This window comes from Vulpes vulpes, chromosome 8, assembly GCF_048418805.1.
Source record: "Vulpes vulpes isolate BD-2025 chromosome 8, VulVul3, whole genome shotgun sequence".
NCBI lineage: Eukaryota > Metazoa > Chordata > Mammalia > Carnivora > Canidae > Vulpes > Vulpes vulpes.
The window spans coordinates 6,988,285-6,996,937 of NC_132787.1; the positions used below are offsets into that span (position 1 = coordinate 6,988,285).

Sequence of the window (8,653 nt, forward strand, 5' to 3'; positions counted from 1 at the left end):
ATTTTCACTGTTCTTAAGACTGTTGTCGTTGTCCTCATTGAACAGGAGTAGCATGACATAAGCCAGGTCATAGGAAGACTATTGAGACTGTGATATCCAGGTTAGATTTGACGGGACAAGAAAATTGTAGAAGAGGGACGCCTGGAGGGCTCAGCGGTTGAGCACCTCCCTTGGGCTCAGGGCATGATCCCGGGGTCCCAGGAATCGAGGCCTGCATGGGGCTCCCTGCAGGGAGCCAGCTTCTCTCTCTGCCTCTCTCTCTGTGTCTCTCATGAATAAATAAATAAAATCTTTTTTTTTTTTTAAGGAAAATTGTAGAAGAGAGAGCACCCACGAGACTGTTTCAGTGGTAAGGTGTGGGATAACTAAGATCCTATCTGGAGAAAGATCATGACAATGGGAAAGAATGGGAGGATTCTTTCTGTTCTGCACAACATGTGAGTGTGCCCGCATATACACGTCCTCCCACATCAGCTGTCTTTCCGAGGTGCTTTCAGAGAGCATGCTCCCATCCCAAGCCAACACAGACACCACTGCCCACTCCCCCCACAAGACAGATAGGCACTGCCCCTGCTCACTAATGCTCACCATTAGGGACTCTTCTTCTGGCACATTACCCACTAAATTTGCACTTGGAACACAACCCAGTGTCCTTGCAGTCAAACTGATGCCATGGGTTTGAGCTCTGGACAATGGAATGGAATCAACGCAGAAGCAATGCGTTTCCAGGCTGGACCCATAAAAATCTTCCACGCGCTCTCAGTTCCCTATTTCCATCCTGTCATGATTTAGGAGGCCACATGTTTTTGTTTTTTGGGTTTTTTTGTTGTTGTTGTCGTTAAAGATTTTATTTATTTATTCATGAGAGACAGAGAGAGAGGAAGAGACACAGGCAGAGGGAGAAGCAGGCTTCCTGCGGGGAGCCCGACGTGGGACCCCGGGATCACACCCTGAGCCGAAGGCAGACGCTCAACCGCTGAGCCATCCAGGCGTCCCATGAGGTCACATGTTGAAGATGGCAGCACTACATGATGGAAGGAGCCTGGGACCCCTGAATGAATGAATGAATGAATGAATGAATGAATGAATGAAACAAAACCACTCTGTCCTCCTGGAGTGAAAAATGCAAACTTTGTTGTGCTAAAAACCCCTGAGATTTGCAGGCTGTATGTTACAGCTAACCTGATTACCCTAAGACACCATCCCTCATCCCAATTCAGGTCATGTAAACATATCCCATGTGGCTGACCCGCCTGAACTATCAATCCCTCAGGAGTCATTTTATTTTCATTTTTATTTTTTTAAAAGATTTTCTTTATTTATTCATGAGAGACACACAGAGAGAGGCAGAGACACAGGCGGAGGGAGAAGCAGTCCCCATATGGGACTCGATCCTGGGACCTGGGGGTCACGACCCAAGCTGAAGGCAGATGTTCAACCGCTGAGCCCCCCAGGCGCCCCAGGAATCACTTTTAAATTGGGCCCCACCAGCATGAAGACAGACTCTACCTCTCACCTGCAGCGTCTCGCCTCCTAAGACATTCCTTCCTCCTCCCCCAGAGCCGGCGCATTCCAGACACGTATCTCCTCCGTATCTCCTCCGACAAAGCTGTATTCCTGTGGATTGAGTTTACTGGACTTGTCAGGGCTTCCTCCTCTCTGCTCCCTACTCCCACCCAGAGTGACCTCGCCTGCCCTCTGGGGCATGACCTTGCTTAGGGCTGTGTGGCATATGGCTCCAGGCCCAAACCCCAGCATCATTTCTGAGTCCTCCCTTTCCTTCCTCCCCACTTCCAACTCCTTAGCAAGTCCACTGGGGCTGCCCTGTCCTTCTTCTCCTTCTCCCTGTCACCACCCTAGTCCAGCCACCATCATCACCACCTGCCCACTTGAGGGTCTCCTAACTGGTCTTCCTCAGCTCCCCCCCACCCCCCGTCAGCGGCTGGCACAATCTTTGAAAAATAACAAGCAGAACAAGGGGCTCCCCTGCTTACTCCCTCCGTGAGCTTCCCATCTCTCGTGGGGTGAACTGATCGGGGCCTCGCCAGCTCCAACTAGTCTGACCGTTCATTCCAATTCTGGCACACGGGCCTTCTCTCTGTTTCGCGAATGTGTCAAGCTTGCTCCTGCCCCAGGGTTTGGGGGCTTTTTTTTCTTTTAAAGATTTTATTTATTCATCCATGAGAGACACACACAGAAAGAGGCAGAGACACAGGCAGAGGGAGAAGCAGGCTCCTTGCAGGGAGCCGGACACGGGACTCGATCCTGGGACTCCAGGATCACGACGCCCTGGGCCGAAGGCAGGCGCTGTAAACCGCTGAGCCATCCAGGCGTCCCTTTGGGGGCCTTTTTGCCTGGAAATCTATCTCTTCTCTGAGTGCCCCATAAGATTAATTCCTCGTCATCATTCAGCAGCTCAGACTGTACTTCCTCAGAGACGCAGTGCTGTCCTTCTCGTCTCAAGCACAACCTGCCACATGGTTTGGTGTCTCTCATGACACCCATCACTGGGTGAAATTGTGTTCATTTATCCTTTAACCCCCACTCCTCCTAACCCTTGGGAATATAACCTTCATGAGGGCAGGGGCTTTATTTGTTAGGGATCAACTCCTCTGGCTTTGCCCAGGACAGTCCTGGTTTTACCACTAGAAGTTCCACATTCCAGGAAATCCCTGAGTCTAGGGCGAGGCGTGATAGTCACGGTTTTGCCTGCCTCGACTGCTTCCATGTTCCCAGTGCCCAGTCAACGGCCAGGTCCAGGGGGAGGAACTCCCTACAGATTTGTACAATAAATATAACCGTGGCCTGCTGTCCATAAAGAATTCTTTGGTCCTACCTCTAGGGGGTAGCCTTTTCCAGCCTTCTCCAGCTTTCTCCACCCTCCAACCTCTGCCTTGAGACCCAGCTTTACAAGGTTGGGCCAAAAAATCTCCCGTGCTTGAATTTCGGTGGCTAGTTCCACAAGATTCCCCCCAGACATCACACGGGCCCTTTGCTCACCCCCAGCTCCCGTGGAGTTCAAGGTTGAGGATCCTGAATCGGATCATCCCCTCACTCCAGCCCCATGTCCTGCAGTTTTGTCTTCCTCCCGAGGCCAGACAGACCAGAGCAGAAAGGCCTGTTCTAAGAGGAAGAGCCACTGAAGGGACGATCTGGCCCCATTATGAGCATCTCAGTTGTCCAGGGGGTAGGAAAACATGCTGAGTCGAGGAATCCCCAGAGAAGATCACTTTGCACCCCTCCACCCCCTGCCTCACCTGTTCCCCACGCCCCCTTACTCCTCCCCAGGGCTGCAGCTGCCTTTTGCCCCTAGAAGGGGTTGTCTCTGCCTCTTAGGGTGAGAGTGAAACTGCTCTGAGTCTGCCTTTTCGGTGAGACCCCACTTCCTCTGCCTGCCCACTGACAGCCTAGGAGTCCACATAGTGGGCAGGGTGCTGTGTGAGAAGGTGCTGAGCACAGGCAGCAGGTCTTTGAACTCAAGTGCTAAGTGAGTATCAGAGGCAGGGGGTGGGGAGGGGGAGTGTGTGTGTGATCACAGCCGCAGCCCTGTGCAGTAGGGCAGCGTGGGGCCCGGCGGGTGTCCTGGTGACCTCCATCTTCTGACCTGAACCTTCAAGCACAGGTACCTACTCCAACTCTCTTTCCCTTTCCCCATGGGGTTGCTGTTGGCTGGGGGGTGGGGGTGGAGGTGGGGAGAAAGAGCCTGTACCTCACCTCCAAGGTGGACTTAGTCTCTGAGCTGTGGGGAGTGAGAGAGCCCTGGGGCTGAGGGCAAGGAGGGGAGGGTGCTGACGTTTCCTGCAGGACAAAGCCTGGCTCGGGGCTGTGGACAGCCTGTCTTTTTGATTCGAGTTTGGTGACCGGATTGATTAACTGAGGAAGTCATCACAGAGGCTTAATCGATACATGCCCTGGTCCAGCCCTGGTCCAGCTGCAAGGACACTGGATGAAGTAAAGGGATAGGAAACAAGGCTGTCACCTGTGCCCGACCCAGAGCATGGGACCCAAGAATCTGAGGGTGCTTCCTGGAGGAAGGGAGGGGCGGGCTAGCGATGGCCCGCTGCAGGGTGAGGAGTGGAGTCAAGTCAAGACCTGGGTGGACAAGTACCAGGAAGAAAGACAGATCTGGGGGAGGCATGAGGGAGGTGGAAAAGGGCTCGTACAGGAGAGGGGGCAGTTCTTTGACCTCAAGAAACCTCTCTTGAGGACCTTTTGTGCACAAGGCCTGGACTGTGCAGGGCGTGCAGCCATGAACAAAGCAGGGCCAGGGCCTGCCCTTCAGGAGCTCACATTCTCTCGAAGGAGGCATCACTGGTAATGACTAGGAAGTGGCTTGATGTCGGCTGTGGTGAGTGCTGGGTGTGCGGCCCTGCAGGCTGTGGGGCACCCCGGCAAGCACCTGCTTCCAGCTGAGGCCCGAGGAGGAGCCTGGGGCCTAGGGAGAACCAAAGGCATCAGGGGAGATTAAATCAGAATTCAAGCCTCTAGAGGCCTCTGTGGAATGAGAACAAAAACGCCAAGGGGGTTCCCCATACCTGCCCCCACATCGTGTTTAGGTGCAGTACACCGACCGACCCTCCATTTCTCTGGACGTGAGGTCTCTAGAGGAGGGGGCGCCAAGGCCAAGAGCAGGAAGGACTTCCTGAGGCCCGGGGCCTGGCGCGGGAGGTCTGAGCGGCTGGTGCTGCCTCTCTATCCTGGTGGTGTAGACTGACACCAGGGGTGGGGGGAGCCACCCATGGCTCTCTCTCTCCATCAGAAGTATAGACCCCTCTCTTTTCTGTTTCCCTCGCTGGACCCCATCTCTGTACCCTCCTCTGGGCTGTTTCCGTGTGGTCTCAGGAGAGAGGACAAGGGGCAGCGGTTCTGGTGCTGGCAAGTCTTCGGACTCTTCAGCTTCTCCTCTGGCCCTAGCACTTCCTGACTGGGATTTGTGGGCAGGATTGAGGTCGGCTCTGAGGCTAGGAAGGGGTTTCCCACCCTGGCCTGCTTGCCGGATCACCCACATCTTTGGCCCTCCTCAACCAGTGTTCCGGACGCAGAGAGCAGTGGGCATCTCACGAGCAGGGGCTGGAGCCCTCCGAGGAGCCCTCCCTCGGGCTCCTGCAGCTGCTCCAGCCAGGTGTCTAAATCGGGAGGGTCAAGTGCGTGCAGAGTCTGAGTCCTGAACAAAGGCCACAGGCCCAGGACAGGTTGGAAGATTGGAGGATTTGAGAGACTAGGCTTCTGGAAAGGCCGGGAATGTTGGGAAGAGGCAAGGGGGAGGAGGTGGTGTGGGTGGTCAGCCTCAAGGAAGGGCTAGGAGTGGGGTGGGCTGGGGCAGAGGCAAGTGTAGGCTGGAAGTTCTGACAGAGTGAGGGAGAAGGAGAGGCACCTGAGCCCGAGCCACAGTGGCTACAACTAGACTGGAGCTGCCACTTCTAAACACTGATCACTCAAGGTCAGATGCAGAGTCTCCTGGGTATTTGGAACACACACACACACACACACACACACACACACACACACACACGGAGCCCTCGAGAAGCTGAACCTTGGGAGGAGAAGGCAGCTCCTACTTTATGCACATTCATAGAACAGCTCATTTGCCTGCTAGGCAGGCCTGTTCCCTCCCACACAGCTCCAGACCTGCCCCTGCCTTCCCTCCTGCTCTCCCAGCCTCTCCTTACCCTCGGGCCACCACCGTCACCACCGCGGGCCTGCTCAGTGATTGTTTCCTTGCCCCTGTCACACATGACTAGCTTGAGCACCAGCCAGGAGAATGCGCCTCCAGGAACGCATGGGGTCCCTTGCCTCAGTCATCAGATCCCCACTGGTCCCCGGCCCTCACCCGCCTTCCCTCCCAGCTTACCGACCTCCCCCACCTGGAGGAAGCAGGATCCCATTGCTCTTCTCCTTTGGTGGCCTCGCCACTGTCAAAGTGGCCCGTGAGCAGCTGGCTCTGACCTGCCGGTCCTGGGAAGGTTTGGCTCTGTGCCCCGCTAGCGTTCCAGCTCCCTGCCTCTGCCCCCCACCCCAGGAATGGGCAAGGGAGGAGGGGGCGGAGGAACTGAACTGGAACCACCCTCAGGGGAAGGTATCTGGGCAAGCACTGGAAGACTTTAAACCTTCCAGAGCCAGGAGGTAGAGCCCCGATGAGGGCACTGGGCTCTCGTCCCCCTCCCTTGTGGGCCAGCCATGGCCAACGTGGAATCCCAGAGATGCTGAGGGAGGCTACAGCAGGCCGGGGTTCCCAGGCAGAGCCCTTCCATCCTCTGGTTTCCAAGTTGGTCCTTTTCTGCAGTCCCGCTGGAGGCCCGTTAGTTAAAGCTTCCTCTAACCTCCCACTGCCCCACCAACCAGCCACAGGACAGGGAACAGAGGGGGTGGTAGGGAAGCAGCGAGGAGGGAGGGAGATGGAACCAAATGCCTTGGAAGCTGGGCTACCGGGAGCTGGAAAAGCAGCCCCTCTCCCTCCCCTGGTCCCCAGGGTATAGGCCCTCCGTTGGTCACCAGCTGGTCTCCCACAGTTCACGTTCATTTTGTTTGCACCGTTAATCTTTACATCAGACGCTGTGCTGGGCAGGGAGGCCTGACCAGATGGGTGTGTTAAGCAGATAAAGAAAAATCCGCTTGGCCCTGTAGCGCTGCAGCCGGGGGTCTGCTCAGTTCTGGGTTCCTAGTTTTGTTTTGTTTTTTTGTTTTTTGGGGGGGGTGTTCCTAGTTTTGAGCAACGTTCCTGGCACTCCCATTCCTACAGCAGGATAGGCTGAGGAGGGCGAGGCCTAGAGCAGCAGCGGGGAGGCAGTAGCAAGAGGGGTGATGTGAGCCCCGCAGCCTGGCTGCCCAAGGCTGGCTCTACCGAAGTTCCTTGCGTGGCTGTGGGCAGCTAACTTCACCTCTCTGTGCCTCAATGTCCTCACTTGCAAGAAGAGAGCGTTCTGGGATGAAGACCTGCAGTCTACAGAGTGACATAGCAGCCCCCCCCCCCCCCCCCCCGCAACAGCAAGTGCTGGAAGAGGCCACCACTGCGCCCACCACCCACCACCCACCAAGAGCTGAATGTAACAGATTATTCCTCCATTGGCTCAACCGGAGCTGGTGGCTGATTGGATGTGGGGGAGAGATGGAGGGATCTAGCCGGTGGCCTAGGCTGCTGTGGGGCTCCTGGGGCAGGAGGAGGGAGTGCAGACACGCCTACCTGAGAGGCGCCCCGTGCAGATCCAGGAAGCTGTGGGCCAGGCAAGTAGACAGCTCAGCAAAGAGGCCCCGGTGGGCAGAAGAGAGCCAAGTCCAGGCCAGGGGCCCAGAAGCTCTCTCTACCCAGAGAGCTCATCCCGTGGGTAGACCGTGTCAAGGGGCCCTGCACTTCAGCTTCCATCATCTGCCTCTCCCTCTGCTTCCCCCTGGAGCCTGTGCACCCAGCTATGGGGGAAAGGACTCTGGATATGGGCTTTTTCTCCTTCGTGGGAACTGTCCATGTATTTGAGAGGCAGGATTGCAAAATGGCAAAGCACACGGGACTCCTGATGGCTTGGGTAGAAGCATTCTCAGCTCTACATCTTCCTAGTTAGGGGACCTGGGGTTGGCCATCTGACCTTTCTGGTGTCTCAACTTCTGTCATCCGTGAAATGGGATGACAATAATACCTATCTCATAGGATTACCGTAATGATTAAAAAAGTGAATATATGTAAAGGATCAAGAGCAGGGCCTGATGCTGGGTAACTGTTATTATTTGTCTGTCTTAACATGCCCTCAGGCATCTAATGACAGTCAGGACAGGGTGAAGGGTGCACCAGGGCAGGGCAAGATTGTTCCCCAGATGCCTCACCATCTGTCTTGGGGTGTCTTTCTCAGACACACTCCCCTTGTCCCCCACCACCTGCAGGCCTCTGCTCTGATTAAATATCTGTTGAGTGGCCATTCTGCTAGGCAGCCTTCACCCAGGAATCCTGAGCAAAACTCGGGGCCCATCATCTGCCTCGGTGGGAGGCAGGGGGCTTGCCTGCCGTAGTAAGAACAGGACAAGGGGGAGGTCCAATGCCTATGGTCCGCCCTGGCTGCCAGCCAACAGGCAATCACCCCGGGCATCCTCTCGGCCTCCTGGGAGAAGGGGATTGAGAAAGAGCCGTGAGAAAAGAAAGGCAAGGAAAAAATAGCGTTGAGAGAGAACATAGGTGGGGGGAAGGTGGGTTCGAGACACTTTGGTTTGCACTGATGTGAATGACTTTCTTTGGATGCTTGTACCTCCCACCCCAACCCCTGCACACACACTCAATTGCCCTTTCCATAGCTTTCTCTTTCGGGCATATGGTCCAGGTTAGGAGAATGGATATGATGTAAAACAAGACAGGATAGCATGGTGGTTGAGTGGAGCCTGGCAACCTGGGTTGAAGCCCCAGCTCATCATTTGCTAGCTGGGTGACCTTGGCATGTCACTTAATACTTCTGAGCCTCAGCCTCCCCATCTATATAGAGTGGGAATAATGGCAGTGCTGCTTCACAGGGGAGCGAGGGGCAGTGATCACGAAACGCCTGGAACAGTGCCAGGCACTTGTGGGCTATGGTGGCTTGCTGGGAGGTCTGCGGGCCCGCAGATGTCCTACTTCATTTCCCAGCTCCTTTTCCACCTGCCCAAGTAAGGGCAAGTATAAAGATGGAATGGGGGGGGG

General features: G+C 55.5%; 1 long non-coding RNA gene across 1 annotated transcript; it reads right to left on the reverse strand.

The window, feature by feature from the left end:
• Nucleotides 1-833: 833 nt before the first annotated feature.
• On the reverse strand, nt 834-6,036 carry LOC140599880 (uncharacterized). The gene is made up of 3 exons (XR_012002879.1): nt 5,856-6,036; nt 1,517-1,617; nt 834-1,051 (listed from the first exon to the last, which is right to left on the reverse strand). It is a non-coding gene; the product is annotated as an uncharacterized lncRNA (long non-coding RNA).
• Nucleotides 6,037-8,653: the final 2,617 nt, after the last annotated feature.